At 32.4% G+C, this 15,060-nt stretch overlaps 1 long non-coding RNA gene across 2 annotated transcripts; it reads right to left on the bottom strand.

Moving 5' to 3' along the window:
* Positions 1-1,764: 1,764 nt before the first annotated feature.
* Positions 1,765-14,686, bottom strand: LOC142337143 (uncharacterized). 2 transcript variants are annotated; one of them, XR_012758931.1, is made up of 2 exons: positions 14,507-14,686; positions 1,765-2,708 (listed from the first exon to the last, which is right to left on the bottom strand). It is a non-coding gene; the product is annotated as an uncharacterized LOC142337143 (long non-coding RNA). The 2 variants fall into 2 exon arrangements; XR_012758932.1 differs by lacking the exon at positions 14,507-14,686 and adding an exon at positions 9,715-9,840.
* Between the last annotated feature and the right edge of the window lie 374 nt (positions 14,687-15,060).

The following is a 15,060-nucleotide window of genomic DNA, read 5'->3' as shown; positions in this document are numbered from 1 at the left end:
TACTCGATAAATAATAAGGTATAATCGACTTCACTTTATTCGAACATCAATAATAACACCAATAATATTTGTTGCCGCTGGATACGGATACTTAAGAAGCATGTATTGAAAAAAAAGGAGAAAATAAAAATTGAATTTGACTTTTTCGAAAACATTTAACTTCAAAGAGACAAAAACATTAGCTAGCTGCTGACATCATTCAACAATTCTTTTAAACATTAAAAAAGCAATTGAGATCTGTCATTATTCGGAATGTGTCATACGCCTAGAAAAAGAACTCAAATAATGCAAAAAAAAATTAAAATACAAAAATTGTGAAAAAACCGGTATCGATTTTAATATATTTTTTAACAGGAATAGTTTATTTCAAAGCAGTTCTATTCACACAAGAGAACAACTGGACAAAGAAGAAGAGCACAATGCAAATATAAAAAACACGTCTACATATTTTCTTAAAACATTTGATTTCAAACACATGAAAAACTTCTAGCTATCAAATGAAATCAGTACATAAGTTCCATTGTTTTTCTATAGGAAGCCGCTAAGAGTTGCAATTAGCTAGATTTTATCACACGACTACAAAAAGAACAACAAACAGACAAAAATGAAGAGATCCTTCAAATTCTGCTAGAATACAGTTTCGAATCAGATAAAATCTCAATCTGTTCATTGAAGAACTGATGTGTTCAATTGTGCCTACTTTTTAAATATCGATAATCTGATATCTGACCTGTCAAAAATAGTAATGTTCCAGGACAAGAAAAAACTCAATGATGGGAAAATGTCCAAAATCAAAAAGTTTCGTGAAAACTAGTAGTATCATGGCGAGAAAACATTACCTAAATCGTAAACATAATCAATCATTGCATAAAGAGAGACGATTCGACCTGTCTTTATTGACTCTAGTCACACCTTAACCAAAAATAACGAGAAAGAGTCAACTTAAAATTATCCGTTTTTTTTAAAAAAATTGTATATCTAAAAGTCAAAACGACCACTAGCTATCAAATAAAAAAATTAGATAGTTTTCCTTAACAGTGAACAGTTCTTTCTGTACTTAACGTTGAAAAAACAAAGAAAGTGCAAAAATATGTAAAAAAATAATATCGATTGATTACAATCTGAATGTTTTTTGGAATTTGAGACAAAACGATAAAACGAAAACGGGCCTTGCTATTTCTTTTCGTCCATTAGGAACACGTAATTGTTCAAAAATTGTGGATATGGATAATTTGACAAAAAAAGTCAATATCAAAAATGAAGGAAACATTTTGAATAAATATTGAGCTAAATTAGCACAGAACGAGCAGCACAATTTGAATTCAAGAACACTCTCAAAGGATCCACAAGTAAAACTAGCCTTCTTTTGAGTTAACGAAGATTGTGTCAGGAGTTACTAGTGCTAATTCGGCAAATTTATTCAAAGTGGACCAAAGAATCTTAGTTCGTGCAAATTTTGTATTAAAAAAGAACGGAGTATGAAAAATTCAGCACAAGTTTTAGCAAGTGGACCAAACAGTTCAACAACACTCAGTCAAATATTCACAAAACTTTAAACCTCGATAACTCCGTAGACAGAAAACGAAATTCAAAAAGGCTTTCCAGTAATATCACTAACAAACCTCTTTGATGAATATATCGATTGGCCAAATTGACTGAACGAAAAAAAAACCATTTGAGTATATAGTTCCTCGCACCTCTAAAATGGGTCGGAACAAAAATATATTTTAACCTGAATATGAGGCTAAAATATTTTGAAGAGTCTTTCTAAAACAATTGATTAATATTACTGAACTGAAACATAATAAAATGAACATATAATTGTTTAATTGATATGGTAGTTCAGTGACAATATTTTTAACACAACGATAACAAAACTTCAATTCTACTTTCAAAGTTTTGTAACTGCAGGAAGTGTATAGTTGGGAGGCAAATTTTCGCTAAGTTTGAAACCAGCAACCCATATAAGGCACGTTGAAAATATACAAATAAAAATAAATATTTCAGTCAGAAACGAGTTGCTTTTATTTTTCATTACCAATATAACATTCAAGTCTTGGCCGTTGTCCGATTTAGTATCTGGTGATAAATATCGATATGTTTCAAACTTTTCGGAGTTTTTCAGCGACACGGGTAACAAATGATCATTAAAAGCAGCGTTATTCATTTCATTTACAGCTAAAACTGTCAAACTGAAGTTTGATTTTTCGCCATGTTGACCGAAAACTGAAAAGGTTGCTTCTAAATGTTCCATATTTGGTTTCTTCGCTGATATTTCTTGCGGATATGCTACTAAATATAACCTTGTCGAAACTTCTGATTTTTGAAAATATAAGTTTCTGGGATGCATAGATAACGTTGATAATGTAACATTTGATGATAACGCGAAACCAAAATCGCTTTCGAAGTTTTCCAAGCCGAAGTACTTATTTGCAGAAACAATAGTGACATTTTTCCTTGGATCGTAAATGTTGATAAATGACGGCTCACTAAACTCAACGGTAATTCTCGTCAAGAATTTTGGAAAGTTGTCTTTATCATTTGTCGGAGAAATGACAAATAAATTTCCACGGGAACTTGAAATTTTTAAATTGCTCTGTTGTGTTGATTTAATCGCAAACAAAGCGTTGACCATCAAAACAGCAGTCCAAAATTGAAAGTCGATTTTTAACATCGTGAAGTTGTCCTTTTCGGTTCAATTGTGGCCTCTAAAAATGCACAGTAAGTTCAGAACATTTAAATATACGTTCAAAAAGTCACGACTTTGAAAGTTATGTTCACAAGGGAACTTATTTCTCACGTGCACAAAATTGACTTAATACATGTTTGTGAGAAATTGGAATTGAGTAAAGCTTTCACTTTGCAAGTTGAAGAATTTTGTAGAATAAATTTAGTTTTACTAGAAACTTGAAGAGAAGAAATAGCTAACAGGATGATTTGCACTTAAAGAGGATGAGAAAGTTGAGCTGTAAAACTAAATTAGCAAGCCACTATTTATAAATACGCTTGACTATGGGAGCTGAAAACCACGACTTCAAAACCACCGTAGATGTGGCACCGTAGAAAACGGAAGAAGAACGCAAACTCTCAATATTAGGACAATTGTCAGAAATTGAACAGAATTGCTATTTTTCAAAATCCATTTTCTTACCCTAGAAGACCAACACCACTCTTTTCCAGCTTCAGTTTTTTTGTGAACGCCTATAATAGCCATCTTTATCTGCAAAAATTTTACCATCTGATCATAATCTCATTTTATTATTTGATCTTATTTGTGAGTGTAAGAAAAGAAATAAACGCGGGGTTTGGTTATGACAGCAAAATCTAGGTTAAAATTATTTAAAAAAATTGTATGAAATTCAACAAATGTAAATTTAATCTAGCAGAGGGAGTTAAGTACGCACAGAAGCAAAAATGGACGTTTTTGAAAAAAAAATAACTTTTTGATGGCCAGTTCTTACGAATTTCAAATCTGGCAATACAATTTGCTGAAATAATATTGAGTTCCATCCGAAAATTTGTAACCGTAGAATAGCACAATTTGCCGAATAAAATGAGCAACCGCTTATTTAGGACCACTTAATAACATTTTAAATGTTTAGGTTAAAACAAGGAGGCTCGGTAATGTGTTTTCGCACATTAAGTTAAGACCCCGCACATCTACATTTTCACTTAATTGTCTACCAAATGAAGAGATAAAAAAAATAACACGGCAACATGTCGTTCAACAAACTAATAAATGAATAGAACAATCTACCTTAGAGGGCCTAGGAGACCTGTGACTACCATAATATGACTACCAGAAAAGGCGATAAAAATCAAATAATTTCAAATATTAATTAGAACCAAAACTCGTTTTCCATTTTCTGAAAATCAATAAAAGCCAAATCAAGATGGCATCAGATGAAACGTATACTAAGAACGTTAACCTGTACTTTATAAGAACAAAATATGGAACTTTCGACAAGAAATGAGCAAAAGGGCAAAAATTAAAAAAAAAACATTGCTTTTTTGAAAAGAAAAAATTTCAATTTCGAACTGATTAGAAACATTATGCATCAACTGAAATCCTTGAGAGATTCTTTTATACCTCGATAGAGAGCGATTGAGAACCTTTCACTACCCAGGAGATGTCATAGGACAGCAAAAAAAGAAAAATATTTGCACGAAAAATTTTGCACGAAAACATGTCCCAGTCAATTAACATTCAGCTGTTCATAAAAAACATTGAAAATCTTCGATTGCGTTTAATAAAGTGAAAAAAAATGCCAATCAGATGACGCCCATTATTGAAATACTGTGAAAAGAAAACAAAAACCTACAAAAAATGGGCAAATATTCAAAAATCACGACCATTTTATTAGAACTGGCTGTACCAAGAAGCAAAAAGACACTTTGAGGAAAATAATACCGTTATGAAGAGCAAAATGAATTTCAATAGATAAATGACGTGACCTGTCATTAGAGATGCTAAGCTACAAGTTAACAAGTTAACAGAAATAAGATTGGCAATTCTCAAAAATCTATTGTCTTTTATTTAAAAAAAAAAACAAAAATTTTCAAATTTCATGAACAACAAAAACGTTCGACTGAAAGAGTAGACAGTATGTCTTGCAATTAACTGAAAAACTAATTGCAGCTGTTATTAGGTAGACTAAATCATAGGACTACAAGATTATATTAAGTACAAGCTGAACTAAAAAATTTCACGCACAACTTTGACGAATACGAAACCACATTGTTGAAACCATTAAATTTATAAATTCATAAAAAATTATCCAGGAGAACCTAAAATCTTCACATGCGTCTCATTTGATCATCAAAAAGTCCTTTTGTAAAACGACTGTCATAAATTGACAGCAAAAAGAACCAAAAAAAATGAAAAGTATCTAAATTTCGTAAAATTCTTCTGAAACAAATCATCTGAGCCCTGAAGACATCAGTCAAAACGTTTAAACAACCGAGAATTTTTTGTTTGATTCAACAAAACATTAAAAAAGCTCTAAATTTTGCGAAGTTACAAAAATGATACAACATTGTAATATACGAAAATAAACCCGAATTTGAACAAAAGGGATAAGTTGAAGAATACTATTACTCTCTTTTTAGGAATTTAATTTCAAAGTCAATAAGCCATTAACTATTTATCGATATCAGTTATTAGGTTCAAAGACTTATCTATAGTTGGCCGCTGAGACCTTTCATCACCAAAAATTTGGCAGACGACAACAACAATTAACAACAAACAGAGGGCAAAAATAAAAAGCTCTACCAAGTTCTGCAAGAGAATGATGTCGCAGCCCTTAAAACCATAGGAACAAAAACAAAAACAATTTTCAATTCCAAATTTTGTAAAGCGTTTTTCAGTTAGACTGTTATCTATTGTGACAATTTACCAAAGAAACAAGAACAACAGCAAAAACGGGCCATTGCGCACAATTATCATACAATTTTGTATGAAAACTCTCAGTACCAAAAGCAAGAAAACCTTCCGTTAAAACACTCCGCCACAAAATTACATATATTTTATAGGAAAAAAAAAGTTTGACCTGCATTTACTGAGAATACCCAAAATTGACTAAAGTAATATAAGAAATTGACAAATTCAAAAAAATCAGTGAAATTTCCTTAAAACAAATACATTCCTCAAAACCACTAAAACCCTATGGTTCTTTGAAAACAGACTCTATCTACATTCAACATCATCTTTACGTAAGCGGGAATTATCATTAATGGAGCCGTGAATAAAAATTTTTGTCAATAATTAACATTAAAAGAACAAAAGCAAAATTTTTTGAAAGAAGGCAGCACTAAAATAAAAATTGAAAGTTTCTGATTCTAGGAATACATGAAAATATCGCACCTATCTCCAATTTTTCCGCACGCCCAACAAACAACGAAGCATTTTTTATAATTATCGAGTTAAACATGCAAAAAACGGCAAAGTTTTAATTCCAGAGATTTTAGACTTTCATAGGGCGTCTCAATTCATGTAACGCTCTTTTGGAGGTTAGGAAGTCTATGTTAGGGTTTATAGGTCACTACGTCTAGCAAACTTTTACAAAGTGGACAGAAAAAGCATATTTTGTGCCAATTTTTGACGAAAAAAAGTTCAAATTTTGAAAATTTTATCGAGAAATTTTAGCCAAAAAAACTTCATAAAAACAATTAAGCAACGCTCTTATATCTCTAACGGTAGCAATAACACTCTGCCGTTAGAAATTTAAAATTATTTTGAATTATATTACCAATTGTGCCAAATTTTAGCAAAAATTACTGAAAATGTGAACAAAAACAGTTGAATGTTCACAAAACATTAATACTCGATAACTCCCTGTAAAAAACAAAAATCAAAAAATCTTTTTAATTCTATATTCTAGGATGTACGTGCTTTTCAATGATACCACTCACAATTCTGTACGATGAATACATCGATCGGCCAAAATTGACTGAACAAAAAAAACCCAGTTGAGTATATAGTTCCTCCCTTCCCACTAAAGTGGGGGTCGGAACAATTAACGGTTACTCTTGTAGAATAACTGTTCAACTAGTGAGAACTGAGAGATACTTTTTTATTGTAAACGCGAGCGAGATCTTTAAAATTTTTTGTTCAACACTTTTGTTCAAACACTTTGTTCAACTTGTCGAGAATTTATTAAACTGAAGACAATTGCGGTGTTTTGAGTGTCTGCAGTTGTAGAAAAATGGATGAAACAAAAAATATGTTTGAATTATTGTTTATCTTGTTTTCCCAAATTTTCTGATCTAGTTATTAATCAGCAATAATAAACAAAAGGTGTAACTGGTGAACCCATATCGGGACCAGAAAAAGATTTCCGCATTCAATGGAGATCGCTAAATTGTTATATTTTGCTGCTAAACGTGCGCCCCTAAGAAGAGGGTAATATATACCTCCTTAATATATACATTTAAGTAATATTATTTCTGCGGCTTGAACAATGGGTATAGTAGTTTGCTCCAAAGCGTTTGTTTGAAACTCCAAGAATTGTTTCATATTCACCTACCTTACTGAACAAAACAGACGGTGAGATAACTTATCTTGCAAGACCGTAAATATTAACCCTTCCTAGTCTTTCAAATTTTTCTGTTTTCAGCAGATAGAAAGTAGTTTTTCGCGATAAGAAAACTTTGAAAAACTTCAAACGGATCTTGACAGATCGTACGACATAATCAATCAGATAATACTGGCGCTCATACAGCAGAGCAATAAACTTATAAAGATGAGCAGCCAGACATTTTAGACGCCAAAAATCGAGGCTACAATAGTTTTGAAACAGCAGTAGATCGTTTAAACCATATTGTTGAAGTGTTTTTAGATATAGTAGAAAAATAAAAGCGAACACTAAAAATTTATCGTGTGAATTCAACAAAAAATCGTGTATTTTTACACGATTTATCGCTTAAAAAGAATCACACGATAAAAGGTCGATTTACACGAGAAGTCATGTAAATTTACACGATTCTCTCGGGGCTAATCTCAGGATTTCTTGTGTGATTCACACGATAAATCATGTAAAATTCAAACGATTTCTCGTGTGTTCTCAACCAAATTTTCGTGTGAAAACCACACGATTTTTCGTGTGAAAGCACATGAAACATTGGTTTGAAACACACGAAAAATTGCCTGAAAATTACATGATTAATCGTGTAAATCTTACGAAAAATTCTGAGGTTAAGCCCGAGAGGATCGTGTAAACTTACACGATTTCTCGTGTAAATCCACCTTTTGTCGTGTGATTCTTTTTACGCGAGAAATCGGGTAAAAATACACGATTTTTCGGCCAACTTCACATGATTTCTCATGTAATATTTTTTTCGGTTCAGCAACCGAAAATTGGCTTAGAAACCACTAGAATTGAGAGAGAGAGAGTGGTTCAGTTTAAATACAAATTAGGGCTTCAGTTGTAGAACTGGAAGTAGAAACAAGTATTGGCACGAAACGCCTCGGGTTGGTCAAAATTATGGCCCAACTGCGAAAACAATTTTTCTGAAGATTACAACCAGAATGCCTCAACTGGTCATTATTATGGCCCAGTTTTCATGCCAAAACCCAGAAAGAAGAGACGTCAAAGCAATGAACATTGAAAGTTATTTGTAATTTTAGAAAAATCTGTACAGTAAAAGGTTGAATTGAAGAAATGACTTCGCGCAAATAATACGTTACTGTAGTCTCAAATGCAACTTCCTAGGAAAATTGATTATTTACCTATCAATCTGATGCTGATTTCAACACATTAGCAACATTAGCAGAAGAAATTGATCTAAAAAAACTTGGGATTGAATGCCTCGAGTTGCTCGGCAATCTCGTAGCTAATCTATACGAGGAGTTTATTGGCATTCATTAATCATGAAAGTTTTGCGAGATAAATTTAGGTGGCCCACTTTACCCCATTTTTTTCATTTTAAAGTTTTATCTTTGGTTTTAATCACTGAAAAAAGCCCAAAATAGTATGAAAATCCAATTGAGAGAATATTCTTGTGTTCTAAAAGAAATTGGGATGATTAAAAGACCCACAGAGGTTGCATTATTCAAGAAGCTTTTTGAACCTATAACTCTTGAGTGCGCTACATCTACGTTGAACACATTATCCATTGAATTTTTAAATTTTTTTTGAGCTCTTTTTGTTTGGTGTTTAGTCCATTGAAATCACCATTGATTTCACGTATAGTACATTGAAGTAACCAGATTCTCTTTTTAAATGACAAAACAAAGAAAAAAATGCACCACTTTACACCCAACTTTTTCAATTTAAAGTATTATCTTTGGCTTTAATCACTAAAAAGAGCCCAATGTAGCATGAAATTATCATGGATAGATCAGCCTCTGTTCTAAAGGAAATTAGGACGAGGAAAAATCTGAACTTTCTATAAAAATTGCTTCATTTCCTCATACATTCATTCACACAAAAAATTGTGTAATTTTTCATCACACGAGGAATATTTTCTCGTGTGAAATCACACGAGACGCATTTTTCACACGAAAAAATCGTGTGATTTTTCATCACCCGAGAAAAAATCGTGTGATTTCACACGAGAGATTTTTAGAGTGCATTTTCACACGAGAGATTTTTAGAGTGCACGAGAGATTTTTACAGCAGAGCAATAAACTTATAAAGATGAGCAACCAGACTTTTTAGACGCCAAAAATTGAGGCTATAATAGTTTTGAAACAGCAGTAGATCGTTTAAACCATATTGTTGAAGTGTTTTTAGATATAGTAGAAAAATAAAAGCGAAGAACTGAAGTTCTATAGATGTAAAAAAAAGGCACATCAAGGCTAAGCTAAAAACAACTTAGTGTGGTAAGAACTTATTCTAATCTTCAATTGAAAACAACCACAATTCACAACTATTAAAGAAACGGACCACAACAAGTGGAAAACAAAAAAGTATACATAGGTATAAGGTATAATCTAGTTATGCTCTTTTCAATTTCGGCAACTTAAATATCGGCAACTTGGCATTGACTAAAATGGCATTGACTTGGCATTGACAAACCTGCTTGTTTGGGAAGGAGTAGCAGCTATATTTGTTCGCAGAAACGAAAAAATCATGACATTTATTCGGAGAAATTTTTTTTAGAAAAAAAAATAGTTCCTAGGTTTTTCGCAGTTGTCTAAAACAACCTGCTATATCTTTTAATTTTGCTTTTTTAATCAAGTTTGCAAAATTGCTAGACAATGTACGAACTTACCTGTGCGTTTTCAGAAGCCGCGAGATGAGAAGGTGAAACTCAAGAGCTCAAGCTGCTGTCTTATTTTTGCTCAGATAGTTTTTTAAATAAAAGTTTTCGATTATTGTTCTGTTCTAAGCGACGCTCAAAAAGAATCAAGCAGTGAACACGAATGCGAATATGTGAATTTGTGAATTTCCAATTAATCATACATAATTGCCAACCAGTGGCCTTGTGTTACAAGTAGGCTGCGTCAGTCAATAATAAAGTTTGTGTGGTAGCAGTTTATTGTTACAATTTTAAAGAACTGAGTATTAATCGAGGTCTTTCGAGTTTGAACCTAATGAGTGATTTTACCTTTTGAGAATACAAGAACTCAGAATGTGTAGAAGTTTAGTTCTGATGATAAAACTAATTCAGGGCAGTCGGTCTTTTGGAAACTTAAAAACGGCTGGAAATTGCTTGATAGATGTGTTGTTGTTTCCCCTAGAATTTGTAATATTGTTTTGTTTTAGTTTTAATTTATTTGACTAAAGTTTGTTGTTACATTGCTGAATGCAGCAAAAAACTTCTTATGTAACTACACGTGAACTCGTTCAGGTTAAAATTTACCTGAACTACTGTTCAAGTTTGGTTCAGGTGCTTTTACACCTGATATTCACCTGAACTTCCGATTATCTGAACCCGGTTTCGGTAAATTTATCTAAAATTTTTTAGTGTGTATTTGCGTTTAACACTTTTCCAGAAGTACTCTTCTACTAGACATAAATAACCACTGATAAGACCACGGGGGAATTTGGTCATCTGTATTGATTAATTTGAATGGTATACACAAATTCCCTTCGCAACGGCAATCTAGCGAGGAGACTTGGCAATGTGCGTTTGCACATAATGTTCCGAGGCCGCACATCCAAATTCTTGGCTTTCTAGCAAATCAAACGGATATGCTCGAAAGCAGATACAAAGACAAAACAATAAAGAGTACATCAGTTTTTGTAATTAAAAACTTGATGCATCCTGAATTTAGAACGAACATATATACCAGTGAAGTTACTACCAGTTTCTATTTAATTCAATAGAATGAACCAAAAGTAAACTAAGTTACATTTCAGGTCTAGTAGATAAAAACAATTAAAATTAATAAAAATTATCGAGCACTTGAACACATATTCGTTCAAGTGGAAACAATTTTGTCAGACAACAAATATGGGAATCTGCATTCTACTTCTAAGCAATTTTCAAACCAAATTTTAAACAATAAACTCAGGGATGAAACAAACATTTATGATTACGCATCTTAGTTGAACCCTTTTTAAAATATTTATATTTCAAAATTGTCAAATAGATTTAAATGCATTTAATGCGCTCAAAAAGTTTATCAATCGATAGGCCAGAAAACCGTACATAACCTTCCAGCCAAGGGCACCAAAAACATCAATCCTGCAGCGGAGTGTTAGAGTTAAGCAAAAAAGTCAGAGTTAGAGTTTTAGAGTTGCTATCGGAGTGTTAGAGGTGCTGTTAAAAATCTTAAAGAGCCACCTGATGCTCGGAACCAAAACCAAAGAAAACTAACTGAAAAAGATCAGAAAACAATCTGAAAACACATAAAGCCACAGACAATTTTTGAAACTGTTTTACGCAAAGACAAAACTCCATTTTGTTTGAAATAGCGAAATATAATATGGTTAAATCGTTTACTTCCAGAAAGAAGTAAATTGCGGAAAACAATTGCAAACAACGAAAAGAACAAAAAACCCAAAACATTATATTAAAACAGGTACGCGCAGTCTATAATCAGTAACAACTTTATAAAAATCAGGAAAGGAAACCTCCCCAAGAATCATTTTCTTTTACAGGTCGCGATTAAATACAACAAGCAAAGGCAAAATTTAAAAACTTACAAAAAGTTTTGAAAACTTTTTTGTGTTTTTCATCGTCAGTTATTTCAGCTAAAATGTGAAAACAATTTCATTAAAAACATGGATTTGAAAATCTGATGACACCATTATTATTTAAAATAAAAAACAAGACAAGATTTCTTTGGTGTCACAAGAAAGAAACTAGGAGCTGTGAATGATGATACTAATCTTCAAATCGACGAGCAAAGCGATAAAAAGAGGGGGCATTCAAAAATTAATCAATATCTTCTCAGACAACCGATTTCCAAGAAAAGGAAAACATTGACCTCATCCGAAATAAAACTTCATTCACGGCTTTTTAAAAAGCACATTGGCAACTTTCATTAAAGATATTTTTTGATAAGAAAACAAAGAGCACAACAAAAATTAGCGAAACTTGAAAATTAACGAGATCCTAATTTTACAATTTTTATATCCACTTTTAAAGCAGTTCGAGAGAATTTTTTATTATAAAACTCATCATTATTTTTTTCTTTTTTTGCAACTCTTGCGATACCGGGTACCGAAATCAGTGATTGTGTTATTTTTCTCATTGACATGTTGAAAAGTTGAAAAATGTGAAGATCTTAAAAAAAGATGGATTCTCAATTTTCTGGCAAAACATCCAAAATTAGATGAGAACAAAAAAAAATAAACAAAATTACGGTAAAATGCCGAATGTTCACAGAAAACTTCAACTAAGGTAACTCCCATAAAAAAAACAGAATTTGGGGAACTCTTTTTAATTTGCGCTGAGTAGTATTTCCACAGATACCCCCTATGTTTCCACGTCAAATACATCGATTGTCCAAAATTGACTGAACGAAAAACAGACAATCCCATGAGCTTATAGCTCTTCCTGTACAGCGCAGTTATCACGCGGCAACCAGCAATGGTTTTTTCCGAAAATTAATTTCAACCCGATGCTGAATTACAAATCCTTGGAGATATAATCGTGTCAAAACATTGAACAGTTTCTCTTCTGATAGTAGCATTTTAGGTAACACTGACAGTACAATTTGAAATGTGACTGCTTACGATAGTTTTTCTAACAAAATACTTAAACAAAGCAACAGAATTGTATATTACAATTATTATTCAATACATTTTTTATGCAACAATGTTTTATGCAACAATTAAATTTTGAATTTACGAGTTTATGAAAAATGTGACCGTGATGCTAAATCAAAAAAATATCTGGCTGAACCCAGAACGGGCTTGCTTAAAGCCGGATATAATCCTCAGTACAATGCTTCACAAAAAATTGAGTGTCAAGAAAAAAAACAAAAAGACAATAGTTTTCACAGTAAAAACATGAGAATTTTTATCAAAAGAGATAGATTTTTTGCATTTTAAACTCATCAAGGAAATAGTCATAGCGAAGTTTCGAGTATTCACAACATCAGATCATATAACTATTTAAAAAGATCGCCAAACAGTTGATTTCTGTTTCATGTTTGTTCTGAAAGTTCGATATTTCATTGGATCTTACAACAGTTTATGAATAGAAGAAAAATCATTGCTGAAAATGACATTCTGAAATTTATTACTTCATTAGTCTGCACCTAAAACGAAAACTTCATAACATGTTCCAAAAAGCTGGAAGACACTAGTTTTAAATTCTTTTTGGTGGCCGCAAACAAAGTAGAGTGATGACCTTATTGGCATCACAAAAAGAGCTCTTTTGTTTCCCGCATTGCCATACTGGTTACAAGATAAATCATAACTGAATATAGTGGGTCGCCATATTGATATAAAAGTGACAACCCTAGTCGAGACCTGGAATTTATGAAAAGACCTATTAACTCCAGGTGGGGGTAAATATTGAAATTAAATTACACGGTCGAGGCTAAATTCGAGGCTAATTCTTTCCATAAGTCCAGCCAAATGCTTTTCATATGCAAAAATGAGGCCAACTAAAAAGTTCTGACAACATCTGGGTTCGATCTCGTGACCTTCTCCAATCTTACCCAATGCTTAACCAATTGCGCTACATGTCCTTAACTTTGAAGGAAATTGAAAACAAGTAATTATAACGGTTGCGAGCGTAATTCCAGGACATGTTTTATTGTCCAGCCAAATTCCAAAACACCTTTATTGTCCAGCCAAATTCCAGAGCGTATGTTTTAGTTCCAGCCAAAGTCCAGGACATCACATTACGTCAAGACAAATTCTTTTCATACCCAATATCTATCGAGGACAGTCTTTTCATACCTTAAATCTGTGGAGGACGGTCTTTTAATATTTCCAGGTCTCGACTAGGGAAACTAAAACTGAAGTTATTTGAAATTTCTCTCCAATAGTTGATATTTTAACAAAATATTAGAAATAACGACTGCGCAAGGTAATCACAGCTTGCCAAACCCATTTAACACCGGAAAAAATCCAAATAGAACTATTTTCACAGAAAAATGTTAGGAGTGGTTTTCTTTTTGTTTCTGCAAGATCCGATGTCCCTACTGTTCGATTATTATGGTTTCCGTAATAAAAAAGCAAACTTTAAACTTCTGGGTAAATATTTTATACTTTCCTGTTGTGTCTTCTCAAATAAAATCAGCATCTGTCCAGTCTATGCAATTATGTAAATTGCTACGCTCACTTTTCAAAAATTTGCTTATAGCGATTCCGGGGTATAAAAATACGGAAAATTTTTTGAAACTTTTTGAAAAATTTTCTCATATTTTTATATTTTGTAGAGTACCAGTTTTCTAGGTTATCACAAAAGCTGATTGCTCTGAAATTTTCTTAACATTAAATTTCGAGCGCATTTTTTGGTGCTAAAATGTACAAAAATGCGATAGATTTTGCTGCGAATAAACCCTTCAAGCGCCCGTTTTGGGTTGAGGTTAGGGTCCATTCAGATCAATTTTCATTAGCTTGAAATCATTCAGGATAACTTCTAAGTTGTTACTCACCGATTATTATTATTATTATTGTTGTTTATTCGGATGACCGTTATATAAACACAAAAGGAATTAAGTAATGGCTTATATTACTCAATTATAACAGCTAGTGGTTGTAATAAACTGCTAAATTGTACGATAATTCCACTCGAAAGACACCACCTGCGTATTTAGGCAGCTAGCATTATTTCTGTTTATAACTATGATATGTTACACATTAGGAATATGATTTCACCACTTACAATGGAAATGTATTACAGGAATTTTTTAGCTTTATTTGCAAATGGCGAATAAAATGTTGTCATGTTTCTCAATACCAGAAACAAACATTGCATTTGCACGAAAATGAGAAAAAACCGCAATAAAGACAGCTTTAGAGAAAACAAACTCCCGGCATTGTTTCCGCATTAATAAAATTGAAAAACATCAATCAAAAGACAATATCTGAAGCTTCGTCATTTTCCTCTAAAATTATCCGGTTTTAATTGACATATTTATGAGAATTTGTTTACACTTGAAAACGTGGTGGCATGAACATAAAAACTGACCTATGAAATGTATCAGAA

This window comes from Convolutriloba macropyga, chromosome 3, assembly GCF_964194025.1.
Source record: "Convolutriloba macropyga chromosome 3, txConMacr16.3, whole genome shotgun sequence".
NCBI lineage: Eukaryota > Metazoa > Xenacoelomorpha > Acoela > Convolutidae > Convolutriloba > Convolutriloba macropyga.
Note: the sequence above shows the minus strand (reverse complement) of the source record. Positions and strands in the feature narration are given on the sequence as shown.